This window comes from Polypterus senegalus, unplaced genomic scaffold (assembly GCF_016835505.1).
Source record: "Polypterus senegalus isolate Bchr_013 unplaced genomic scaffold, ASM1683550v1 scaffold_1346, whole genome shotgun sequence".
Taxonomy (NCBI): Eukaryota; Metazoa; Chordata; class Cladistia; order Polypteriformes; family Polypteridae; genus Polypterus; species Polypterus senegalus.
This window is the reverse complement of record NW_024378262.1, coordinates 6,263-19,993: the sequence shown is the minus strand read 5'-3', so window position 1 is coordinate 19,993 and position 13,731 is coordinate 6,263. Positions and strand designations below refer to the sequence as shown.

General features: G+C 40.5%; 1 long non-coding RNA gene across 1 annotated transcript; it reads right to left on the bottom strand.

Annotated features, from left to right (window-relative positions):
* Window positions 1–2,285: 2,285 nt before the first annotated feature.
* LOC120519567 lies at window positions 2,286–7,451 on the bottom strand. Its single transcript, XR_005631577.1, has 3 exons — window positions 7,377–7,451; window positions 5,499–5,572; window positions 2,286–2,320 (listed from the first exon to the last, which is right to left on the bottom strand). It is a non-coding gene; the product is annotated as an uncharacterized LOC120519567 (long non-coding RNA).
* Between the last annotated feature and the right edge of the window lie 6,280 nt (window positions 7,452–13,731).

Here is a 13,731-nt window from a genome sequence, read left to right as displayed (position 1 = left end):
CTTTCTGTCTTATCTCTAAATTGTGATTCCTCTCTAAATTCTTGAAATGTTTGTTTTTTCACAGCTGCTGTCTTTCCTTGGTAATGATAATCTAATGGAGTCCCTCCAGTCAGGTTCAGAGCATTTCATAGCACCAAGTCTGCTCTTGTGAAGGTCACCAAAGACAACAGAAATCAAGTAGACAATCAAAGATGGACAATCAGACAAGTGAATAAGGAGCCAGCTAGTTGGTTGCAATGTGTTTGGTTTTATTTTAAACTAATAGACATTCTTTGACTTCTTCTTTCTTGGCAATGATTGGTCTGTTTGGTCCTTTTGGCCTACAAGAGAAGGAGACATCTGGTCAAATGAGTACAAGAAATCAGAGACCTTGAACTTTCATAGATGACTTTTTTGATGCTCTGTGACTTCATGAATTAATATAAAGTGAGGAGAGTGAAGGCCTTGAGCAGCGTCTGATCAAACAGCTGGTGGAGGTGTCAAATACAGGTGGGGGGTAACATTACAGTCCTGAACAAGGACTCACCTTATGTCAGACTAAATTTAAACAGGACTTGTATTGATATTACAATGAAAGTACAGGCAAGTTTTCAATAATGAAACTCCATCTCCATCACCTCACGTCACACCTGTGGGATTCTCAAATATTCTCATGGCTGAAACACAAGTTACTGCCACCTTGAACCCTGTTATTGACAGCAGCAGCTCTCTGTTATCCAATCCAGATGTTTTGATGTGTCTTTTAATATATATATATATGTATATATATATATATATATATATATATATATATATGTGTTTTATATATGTATTCTATGTCTTATATATATACACACATACACATTCACTGGCCATTTTATTAGGTACACCTTGCTAGTATCGGGTTCACTCCGTTTAGCCTTCAGAACTGCTGGAATTCTTCATGGCGTGGATTCCATAAGGTGCTGGAAACACTCCTCAGAGATTGTACTCCATTTTGACATGATAGCATCACACAGTTGCTGTGAATTTGTCGGTTGAACATCCAAGATGCAAATCTCCCTCTCTAACATATTCCAAAGGTGCTTTACTGGATTGAGATCTGGGGACTGTGGAGGCCATTTGAGTCCAGTGAACTCGTTGTCATGTTCAAGAAACCAATTTGAGATGATCTGAGCTTTGTGACATGGCGGGTTATCCTACTGGAAGGTGCCATCATAAGATCTGGACACTGTGCTCATAAAAGGATGGACATGATCAGCAACAACACATAGGTAGGCTGTGGCATTTAAATGAGGCTCAGTTGGTACTGAGGAGCCTGAAGTGTGCCAAGAAAATATCACACCATCACACCAGCACCAGCACCAGCCTGAACAGTTGATACAAGGCAGGATTGATCCCTGCTTTCATGTTGTTGTCACCAAATTTTGATTTTACCATCCAAATGTCACAGCAGAAACTGAGACTCATCAGACAAGGCAACATTTTTATAACCTTCTATTATCCAGTTTTGGTGAACCCATGCGTATTGTAGCATCAGTTCTCTGTTCTTAGCTGACAGGAATGGCACTCGGTGTGGTCCTACCTGAGATGTAACGAGTGCTTATTTGAGTTCCTGTTTCCTTTCTATCAACTCAAATCAGTCTGGCCATTCTCCTCTGACCACTGGCACCAATAAGACATTTTTGCCGAGAGAACTGCCGCTCAATGGATATTTTCCCCTTTTTGGACCATTCTCTATAAACCCTAGAGATGGCTGTGTGTTAAAATCCCAGTAGATCAGCAGTTACTGAAATACTCAGTCCAGCTTATTTAGCATCAACAACCAGGTCACGTTCAAAGTCACTTCAGTCATCAGTCTTCATCAATCTGGTGATCAGTTTGTGCTTCAGCAGGTCATCTTGACAATGTCTACAGGCTGAAATGCATTGAGTTGCTGCCATGTGATTGGCTGATTAGATATTTGTGTTAACAAACAGATGAAAAGGTGTACCTAATAAAGAGGCTGCTGTGTGTGTGTGTATATATTGTTAAGGTTCTATAATATTTTAATTTCCACTTCGGGGCAAATAAAATAATCTTATCTAATCTGATGTAATCTAATTAGCCCTCCATTAAGACAATCATTTGCTCTTTAGCTCACATATGCTTACCAATTTACCAATTCCTGAAAGATCATCCTTCATATGGTCCATATGATCCATATGCTCCTAATCCTCCATATTGTCCAATTCCTGCACCTCCATATCCTCCTGCTACTTCTCCTCCTGCTCCTCCTCCAAATGATCTTCCTCCTCCAAATGTTCCTCCATATCCTCCTCCTCCTGCTGTCATGTTTCCCCTGTAAGGATTCAGCGTAGATGACAAATTAGGAGTGCATTTCCATCCCTGTCTGTCTCCTCTGTCCCTTGAGAAGATGATTTCTAGTTGTGTGATCGCTGGCACAGTAAATAATCTCATTTTTATTCTCACCACATAATTCACCACATTTCACAGCCTGCTCCTTATCTAAACAAAATGAAAATTGTCCATCACAGAGTCCTGCCACCTCGTGCTAAAGGCTCCTCTGCGTGTCAACACCATTTAGAGGGCAGGCTGCCATTAAAGCCTCCTTCCATCAGACCCCACTTACCGTCTTGCTGTGCCCATCACAGTATGGAGGCTCAGGCTGTCTATTTCAGTGCCCTCAACACCACGGCTGTCCACACACACACACTTTATGGACTTCAGCTATTCAACTGTCCTCTAATTCTCAATAAGTATGTTAAAGGCTTGGTGATGGCACTGAATTTTCAACTGGAAAAATTTTTTTTTTTTTGCATGGTTAGCTTTTTATTATTTTAAAGTTAAAGACATCAACATGAGAAATTCACATATAACAAAACACCAACCTTATAACAGTGGATTGAACACCAAAACAGCCATTAAATCCAAACTTAAAAACCCCTTCAAAGCTCAAGACCTGCTCTGAGACCCCCTCTGCTCCGGACCACTGTACTGTATACTGTATATACACATATTTAACAAAAGGAAAAAGTCAAAGAGACACAAAAAGGGGCTGAGACAGAAACAGTTTATATTAACACAAACACGGACACCGAGGATGTGAAGAAAGACGACTGGAGACAAGAATCGTTACTTGTAAGAGACCACCAGGGCTCCTGATAAAGACAACAAAGGGGAGGCATTTTAAAGGTTCAAGCAGCTCCTGAAATGTTCACAGTTAGAAGACAATAAAACACCTTGGAGACCCCGAGGAGGGCCTGATCAAGGGGGTCCTCACATCAGAACAAATCAGGACATCGAGCGCACATCACTTATCAAATGCTGACAATCGCTTGTGTCGTCTCGGAGTGAACACAAGTCTCCTCTAAACTTATTGTTTGGCTCACTCCTTTATCTAAGGTGACTTTCAACATTTAAGATCCAATTTGTTTCATTTCTTTTGTATTTCAACATGGAGCACCGGCAGGTGAAGTGACACAACATGTCAGTATTGGGATTGAAGTCCAAAGCCCTGCTGTTCTGTCAGAGTCGTGTTTACTGACCACAGCTCAGCATTTAATTCTGCTGGACGGGCAGACCTGATGACCAAACTCCTCAATTTAGGACTCAGTGCCACTGCAGTTGGGTTTTGGACTTCCTAACCAACAGACCTCAGCATGTGTGAATGGCAGCGTCACATCCTCCAAGCTGACCCCAGTACTGTCACTCCACAGGCTGGTGTGCTGAGCCCCTCTTATGACTGTGTGGGCACACAAGGCTCACTTCATCATTAAATCTCATTGTTACTTGGCCACGTCAAGACTCATTTTTAACAATAATGAAACGACTTATAGAGAAGAGAAGAGGTCTACCTGCTGACTCAGTTGGGCCAGGACAACAATCATCACGATGTAAGACCCCTGCCATGTGTCAGCAGTAAAGTGACCTCATGTTCAGGCCAGATGGTGGTGAGAGCTGGCAGTGGACGAGTGAAGCATCTGAAGTTCACTGCTGGATGTCTGCTCTCCAAATGCTCCTCAATGTTTAGACAGAATTCCGTCACGTTCAGGAGCGTTTGCTCTTATTCATGGCAGGGTGGGCTAAATGTGACTATTGTGGAGGAATTGGGGTATCAAGTGAAGAATCTGCTTGCTTTGTGATTTGAAGTGGATCAAGATTAGATAAAAAAGAATTTATGTCTTAGGAGATGAAGAACATTTGATGAAAATAATAGAAGGATTGTTCTAAAATGATTTATGTAATGAAATTAATTATAAACATGGCTGTAAATACAGTCACAATCCAAAAAATAAAGGAAGAAACAGAAAAAGAACACTAAAGAGTCGGGCTTGGGTCATAAACTGGTAATAAAAATCTAAACACGCAAATTTGAGAAAACAGAGCAGTAAAGTCCTAACACCACTTTGTTCAATGAAGTGCCTTTTAGCTTCCTGTACTGCTGAGCAAAAATGAAAGATTTAAATAAATTTGATTAAAAACTTTGACTGTAAATCAAGTGCACTCTCAGTGTTTTATATACACAGAACAATGACAAAGAAAATGTTGTGCGATGTGCGTTACACGATTGGCAGTATTGCTGTACGTGACATGGCGATGTTTACGCACAACACAATACTAAATTGTGGCAACCATTGCTGTTTGAGAAGAAATAAATGAACAACTACGTGATATCAAAAGTGAGACAACCTGCTAGGTGTGAGTGACACAGAGGACAGACAGGCATCCTGCTGGACAACGACATGACTTAAAGTGGAAGGTGCCAGAGATTCATGGGAAGGGGATTTTCTTGATGTGCATCCCTCTCGGGGTCCCTGAGTGCCAAAGGCCACTGTCAGTGGAGGACCACCAAGGATCCTAAATAACTCAGAAGAACTCCACACAAGTCATGGTGGGTAATGAGAAGCTGTGCTGGGTCCGGTATAAAAGGAGCCCACCGCCTCCCGACTCTGACCCTGACAAGGCTGCACTTCCCATGAAACCCTGTGGGCAACACTCAGCTGGAGGAGGAAGGAGAGGAGAAGGTTTACTGTTTGTTTGGTGTTGGCTGAGCTTCATTGTGTTTAGTGCTTATTGGAGTAAAAATATCCATTATTTGAACCTGTGGCTGGATTAGACGTTATTGGATCTGGGGTTTGGGGCTCAGTGGTACCCTACTGGTTACATAGAACATGACAACAATTTCTTTATAACTATGCTTAACAAAGAAGATGGTGACATACAAAGCACAAGTTAACGTTCGTGACTTGCAGATAAAAAGTCCTTGTATGAATTCAGCTTTAACTGTCGAGGTTTAGAACTCCTGTGTTTTATCAGGCATTTAATGGCACACTTGTTCTAAAGCTACTACCTTAACTTTGAGTGAGAAAATGGATTTTAGTTTCTTTTTATTTACAGTTGAGATTTAAGAGATTAAATTGTTTGTGATGAATCCCCTGATTGTCTCTCACATGACAGAGGACCAGAGACAGAATTGACAGAAATCCTCCAGCAGCACATCCTCTGATTCTACTCACCTCACCTCACCAGCTCTCACAGCTTTTATGGTTGAAGGCGATTTCTCCTCCAGGTCAGCTGGAAAGTCAGAAATCTGAAAAATAAGAATCAGAGTCTGATGAGACTTTAGGAATTAGAAAACAGAATTCAGATGACCTGCTGTTTAAAAGAACAAGGAAGAAAATTATCAACAGGGAACCTGCAAAAAAAAGGTTTTGTAGACATATTTGTGTATACAGTTAGGTCCATAAATATTTGGACAGAGACAACTTTTTTCTAATTTTGGTTCTGTACATTACCACAATGAATTTTAAATGAAACAACTCAGATGCAGTTGAAGTGCAGACTTTCAGCTTTAATTCAGTGGGTTGAACAAAACGATTGCATAAAAATGTGAGGTAACTAAAGTATTTTTTTAACACAATCCCTTCACTTCAAGGGCTCAAAAGTAATTGGACAATTGACTCAAAGGCTATTTCATGGCAGGTGTGTTCAAGTCCGTCGTTATGTCTTATCATTAAAGCAGATAAAAGGCCTGGAGTTGATTTGAGGTGCGGTGCTTGCATGTGGAAGATTTTGCTGTGAACAGACAACATGCGGTCAAAGGAGCTCTCCATGCAGGTGAAAGAAGCCATCCTTAAGCTGCGAAAACAGAAAAACATCCGAGAAATTGCTACAATATTGCAGTGGCAAAATCTACAGTTTGATACATCCTGAGAGAGAAAGCAAGCACTGGTGAACTCAGCAACGCAAAAAGACCTGGACGTCCACGGAAGACAACAGTGGTGGATGATCACAGAATCATTTCCATGGTGAAGAGAAACCTCTTCACAACAGCCAACCAAGTGAACAACACTCTCCAGGGCTTGGTAGGCGTTTCGATATCCAAGTCTACCATAAAGAGAAGACTGCATGACAGTAAATACAGAGGGTGCACTGCAAGGTGCCAGCCACTCATAAGCCTCAAGAATAGAAAGGCTAGATTGGACTTTGCTGAAGAACATCTAAAAAAGCCAGCACAGTTCTGGAAAAACATTCTTTGGACAGTTGAAACCAAGATCAACCTCTACCAGAATGATGGCAAAAAAAAGTATGGAGAAGGCGTGGAACAGCTCATCATCTGTAAAACACGGTGGAGTCAGGCAGTGTGATGGCTTGGGCGTGCATGGCTGCCAGTGGCACTGGGACACTAGTGTTTATTGATGAGGTGACACAGGACAGAAGCAGCCGAATGAATTCTGAGGTGTTCAGAGACATACTGTCTGCTCAAATCCAGCTAAATGACGTCAAATTGATTGGGCGGCGGGCGTTTCATGATACAGATGGACAATGACCCAAAACATACAGCCAAAGCAACCCAGGAGTTTATTAAAGCAAAGAAGTGGAAAATTCTTGAATGGCCAAGTCAGTCACCTGATCTTAACCCAACTGAGCAGACATTTCACTTGTTGAAGACTAAACTTTGAACAGAAGGGCCCACAAACAAACAGCAACTGAAAGCCGCTGCAGTAAAGGCCTGGCAGAGCATTCAAAAGGAGGAAACCCAGCATCTGGTGATGTCCACGAGTTCAAGACTTCAGGCTGGCATTACCAGCAAAGGGTTTTCAACCAAGTATTAGAAATGAAAATTTTATTTCCAGTTATTTAATTTTTCCAATTACTTTTGAGCCCCTGAAATAAAGGGATTGTGTTAAAAAAAATGCTTTAGTTGCCTCACATTTTATGCAATCGTTTTGTTCACCCAACTGAATTAAAGCTGAAAGTCTGCACTTCAACTGCATCTGAGTTGTTTCATTTAAAATTCATTGTGGTAATGTACAGAACCAAAATTAGAAAAAAGTTGTCTCTGTCCAAATATTTATGGACCTAACTGTAAATGTCATTAAGTGAGAACTCACAGAGGCCATCTCCATCGAGCACAGGCACAGCAGAACCAGCAGGGCGGCGAATCTCATCATGGTGGTGGCGCTGACGCTCAGACGTCTGTTCAGGTCAGCAGCAGCACCTCCTTATATTGCAGATCAGGCGGGCGCGGCGTGGTCATGACGTCTTCTGGGGTGGAAAATCAATTCATAGCAGACCTCGTTTGCAATGGAAGAAGATGAAGTACAGAAAACGTCAACCAAATCACAAGCCCTGAAGTTCAGGTGTTCAGCTTTCTATAGGCTGTGCGTTCAGAAGGAAATGTCAAATTCTGACATCAGACGAGTGTGTAATTATTATGAGTAAGAAACATTCTGTTGAAGAGTCACAGAGTTAACCCGAAAAGTCGACTTTCATGTCAGAGGTTATTTCATTTTCTACGCTTTGTATATTTTCTGTTGTTCATCAATAGCTGCTGATGAACAAACAGATCACCAGTACAAGTTAATAAAACAAGTAGAGCGGCAAAATGAAAATCTCAGCCAAAGTCAAATTAAATAAAAAAAGAAGGCTGAACACCAAACGTCAAATCTCTTTTTAATTATTATTTACAGATTTGTTTTTGTGTCATTGATTAAAGACTAAATTAAATGAATTTCATTTAGATTCATGCTTCTTTATTAAATTGTAATCATTGTATTATTTTTTAGAAAAGAATATTTTTTTAAAAAACTGAAAATAAGAAAAACAGTAACAAATCATAAATGGAGTGAGCTTGTCATGGTGTCCATTCCTTGGCTGTGATTCACTTTGCTTCTTAAGTTCAACTTCATCAATGTTGCTGCTTGCTGTCCCAGTCAGTTCCTTTCCTCCCACTATGATCCCCTCTCTTTCTCTTTCTTTTCCTCTTTCTCCCTTCTTTTTCCATTTTCTTTTTCTTTTGTAGCTCTTTGTAGATTCTCACCATACATCACGATGACTTAAACAGACCACCACAGTCCTCGGCAGTGTGACGTGTCTGTCACTCCCTGTAGAACAGGAGGTGCTGTTTGTGACTGTGGATCTCAAATGTTTTCAAACAGCGTCACACATTCAGCCACATATCTGACTTTTTACTCTTTTGACCTAAAATGGGCCTTTTCTGTTAGTTCTGGCCAAATATTTTCAATGCCTAAAAATTTAGCACCTTCATAATTGAAATGCCAGCAGAGTTGGTCATGTAGAGTAAGACTTTAGGGGATGTGACATGTTAGATAAATCAAGAAAGAGGGCCGTGACACCATCAGGGTCTCAGCAGTGAATGCCCCTTTAAGTGTCATTCAGCAATGAATTAATGGACTGACGGTGATGGACTCCAGTTATGGTCATCAGTTTCAAATGACTTTGTTTAAACAGATCAGAGTCTTTATTTGTGCTCTTTATGTAATCAGTCATTTGTAAAGTTAGTATTCATATTTTACTTGTGAACTTGTCACTGAGCTCTGTGTCTGCACTGAATGAAGAGCATCAGAAAGAAATAAAGAATTGAATTGACAGAAAATGAAATCCAAAGCATTACTGAGTCTACCAGTGGGCTTCAATGGTGGAGGACCTTGTGCATCAGAAGGGTTTTGGTCTGGAAGGTCATTTGTTGGTTTGTTCCTCTGAAGCTCAGGTCCTCTCATCTGCTGTTCAGTTTTCAGGCTCGCTTTCCCCTCAAACCTGATGGCTTGTTCAGAGTCAGTGCCCTAGAAGGTGGGCTATGTTACGATATGAATACTATGGCATTTTATTCTGCTCTTCCATTGTGTTTGAGTAAAACATTTCAGGCTTACATTACATTACAACTGATGGTCTTTAGGTTTAACACGGTGACTTATGAACAGAATGTTTCCTGTGTTGAATTATTAGGCAATCATCTGATGCAAGAATTTGTAATTTTTGTCTGACCACACAGGCTATTTAAAGCTGGACACTTGACCTTTAGGGCTTGTGATTTGATTGCAGTTTCTTCTTTTTCTTCTTCAATGACAAATGAGATCAGATTTGAATTTGCTTTCCACTCCAGAAGATGTCATGACCACCGTGTAAAACTGGGCAACCCCAGCTGATCAGATATACAGGGCGGTGTCGCTGCTGTCCTGAACAGACGTCTCGGTGTCAGCAGCACCACCACCACCATGATTATGAGACTCGCCACCTTGCTGGTTCTGCTGTGCCTGTGCTTGATGGCGATGACTTCTGTGAGTTTTGACCTTTTGTACTGAAATTTGTCTGTAAAATCTTATTTTTTGCAGGTTTCCTGTTGGTAAATTTCTTCTTACTTTTAAACAGTAGTTTGAAGTTCAATTTTCCAATTCCTAAAGTTTCACTGTTTATTTGTTTTTACTTTTCAGATATCTAACTCTCCTATTGATGCTGAGGAGAAATCACTCAGAGCTGTAAGAGCTTTCAGGTGAGTAGAATCAGAGGATGTGCTGCTGGAGGATTTCTGTCAGTTCCTTCACTGATCTTTCTGTCGTGTGTGAGGCTATCAAGGGACTCATCACAATCAATTTAATCCTTTAATCTCTACTTTAAATTACACCACACTGGAAAACACTTCTTCACTTGAAGCTAAGGTAGCAGATTTGGAAGATGTGTGCCCTCAAGTGCGTAACAAAGAATAGAATTTCTAAATCTCGCCTGTTAAAGCTCAATTCACTTCCATCCTGAAGAAACACATTTAATCCTTCATATAAGAAATATCTGCAGGTCCCAGACATTACCCTGCTCTGTGTTTATGTAAGTTGTAACTACTTACATGATGGCACCCTTTCAGTCTGGTTTCAGTGCACAGCACAGCTGTGAAACTGCTCTGCTACGGGTAACCAATGATTTGCTTATGGCAGCAGACTCTGAACAAACCAGCATATTAATTCTGTTAGACGTCAGTACAGCATTTGACACTCAGGTCAGACATGACAGTCTACTGTTCAAAATGGAGAACATGCTGGGTATCTCTGGCACTGCCCTCCAGTGGTTCAAGTCCTATCTGACTGATAGGCAAGAGTTTGTTAGTCTTGGTAACAGCAGATCCAGATCAGCGCCAGTCACACAAGGAGCTCCTCTGGGCTCTGTCCTTGGCCCTCTTCTCTTCTGTATTTTTATGCTTCCCCTTGGCCATATTATTCGTAGCTATGGACTGGGGTATCATTTTTATGCAGACGATACTCAACTTTACTTCAATGTTAAAAGTGGAACTTCATCAGAGCTTTCTCAGCTCACAACCTGCCTCAGTGAAATTAAAACCTGGATGGAGCAGAACTCTTTAAAATTAAATTGTAACAAAACTGAACTTCTGCAAATTGGAACTAAAGTGCAACTTAATAAAATGAGCTCCTTCCCAGTCCATCTTGGTGATCTCATCAGACTTGCCTCTACTGTAAAGAATCTTGGTGTCATTTTCATTCCTCCCTTTCTTACTCCACCCACATAAATCACATTAAGAAACTTTCTTACTTTACTCTCCATAACGTATCCCATGTTCGCTCCTTCCTCTCCTTTTCTAATGTTGAGAAACTTGTCCCTGCTTTTATCACATCCCTTATCGATTATTGTAACTCACTGTTGGCAGGTGCCCCTTCTAATCTTATATCACAGCTCCAGCTTATTCAAAACTCGACTACATGAGTCCTGACTCGAACCAGCAGCAGTGAGAACTTCACACCCATCCTGCTCCGTCTTCACTGGCTCCCTGTGTCTTACAGAATCGAATATAAAATCCTACTAATAAACTACAAAGCCTCAAATAACCTCACGCCAAACTACATCAGTGACCTTCTCCATCACTATGTGCCTGTCTGCCCACTAAGGTCCTCTGATTCTGGCAATCTTGTTGTGCCCCACACTAATCTACACTCCATGGGTGACAGCAGGGCCTTCAGCTGTATAGCGAGTGCCCAGACTCTGGAATGACCTACCGAAATTAATCAGGTCAGCTGACTCCATGAATTCTTTTAAAAAACAACTCAAAACTCATCAGTTCAGGAAGGCTTTTAGCTCTACTTGACTTCGTTACCCTTCTCTCAGTTTACCTCCATGTCAAGATGTTCATGTCACCTGTGTGTGTGTGTGTGTGCGTGGGTGTGTGCATGTGTGTGTGTGTGCAGACCATAAGTTATGTTGTCTGTTAGGCTTTTCTCTGAATTTACTGTCTTAATCTTCTTTATTTATTTATCTGGTTTGTACAATACTATATACTGTATACCCTGATGTTCTATCATAATTATGTAAGTGTCTTGAGCATGGGAAAGGCGCTATATAAATAAAATGTATTATTATTATTATTATTAACTCTTTCTGTGTTGTTTTTTATTTATTCGGAGATAGCAGTGGGTGCCGCTGTTTTCTATCGTCTTTTTAATAAACACGGCTGCAGTTTTCTTTGTTGTGGCACTGTGTAGATAAAACACACTGACCTCTGCTCAGTTCAGCGTCGAGTTTTCAATTAAATTTATTTAAAATCTTTCATTTCTGTTTAGTAGTACATGAAGAATTTAGTGTTAGGATCGTTCAGCTTTCTTTTCTGGACTTTGAAATTTGCTTGGCATTGTTGCACTGTGATTGATTACTCATTTTTGACCCAAACCCGCCACTTTGCTGTTCTTTCCATTTGTCCTTTCATTTTTTCATCTTCTAGTATTTTTTTAGTGTGATTGTTTTTTTTTCAGCCATGAATTTTGTTCCTAGTCCTGCTATTATTTTCATCACAATGGTTATCATCCCTTATAAACACAATTTCCTTTGTTTCTGATTTTGACTTGCAGTAAAAACAAAGCTAGCAGATTCTTTAGTTGATGCGAATAATTCCTCTAAAATATTCAAATCTAACACTCCCTGCCATGAATAACAGCAAACCCCTGAATTTGAGGGAATTCTGATTAAACGTTGAGGAGCTTTTTGGGATCAGCTGTCCAGTTGTGAACGTCAGATGCTTCATTGGTAGCCCTCAGTACCATCTGTCTTGGACATGAGACCACTTTACTGCTGAGTCATGGCAGGGGTCTTACATTGTGCCAAAATATCCATGTGACATGAGTGGTAAATATTGTACTTTTTTATTAATAAATTGTCCCATCTGAACCAAGGTACTTTAATTACATTAAATGTTCTCAGATGATCAGAGCGAGTGCTCCACACCATAAAGACATCACCTCACTTCAGATATCCTGCCACACTTTTGTTTTTGGATGCTGAGAAAATTTTGATGACTAAAATCAGCTTTTCTGTGGTCAGCTTGACATCATCCATCCATCCATTATCCAACCCGCAACAGTATATCCTAACTACAGGGGTCTGCTGGAGCCAATCCCAGCCAACACAGGGTGCAAGGCAGGAAATAAACCCCGGGCAGGGCAGCCCACCATAGCAGCTTGACATCATAGGATTTTTAAAGATATTTTATTAACATGAATTAGTCCTCCTTCCTCTGTGGTCATACATCATATCCATTTGTTATACTGAGATGATCTTGTCAAAGATGTCCACTCTCACCACTCTTGTTAGCACTCTCCCTTGAGCCTTTGTCTGTAGCTGGACATCAATATAATGAGATTTTTCTATTTTTTTCAAAGTCTCTCCATGACATTTCTTTCTGTGCTAATGATATTATATCACTTTTCAGTAATGCTATGGCAGACATCAAACATGTCCTAAAATGAGTTTCCTTTGCTTCTCACAAGATTAACTGGATATAAATGAATCAAAACAAGACATGAAGAAGGGTTGTGGAACCACCATGTAATGTCCAGATTAGTGTAGGACTTCAGACGATTAATCAGAAATACACATTGTTCGATGTCTTGTCTAAACCTAAGATGGCTCTGTCTGAGTCTGTCTTCGTTTTGGTTTTTGATTACCCTGTTTACATCTTTTTTTAATTCAAAAAGTCTTTTCTTTAATGGTCTATGATTGTCATTCTCTTTTAAAATAAGATTGACAATTGACAAAACTTTTAATTACAATTATGCAAGACAGAGTACGCGTCCTCAATCTTTTCTGCTACATGTACCCGCGTACTTATGCCGTAAGCCCTGTCTACTGTCCTGAAGGAAACATCATAGAAGATGAGGAAAGTGCGGGCGCCTACTCGTGGAGCTTAAATCTTACCTGCCATCTTCTCCGGTGATTGATCCTCACTAAGGTTCAGCTTATGTTTTCATATCATGGCGCTCCTTGGAACATTTGTATAAATGGATCCTGTCTGTTGTTTCAAGCCACCATATTCAGCTCCTCTGCTGCCGATCGCCACATCTCTGAAGGGGTGGAGTGGATTCTCTGAACCTTCATCATCCAGCAAATCGATTCTAATGACGATAGCTCTAGTAAGTGCTCGATCCCTAGCTAACAAAACATTTATTTTAAAAGATT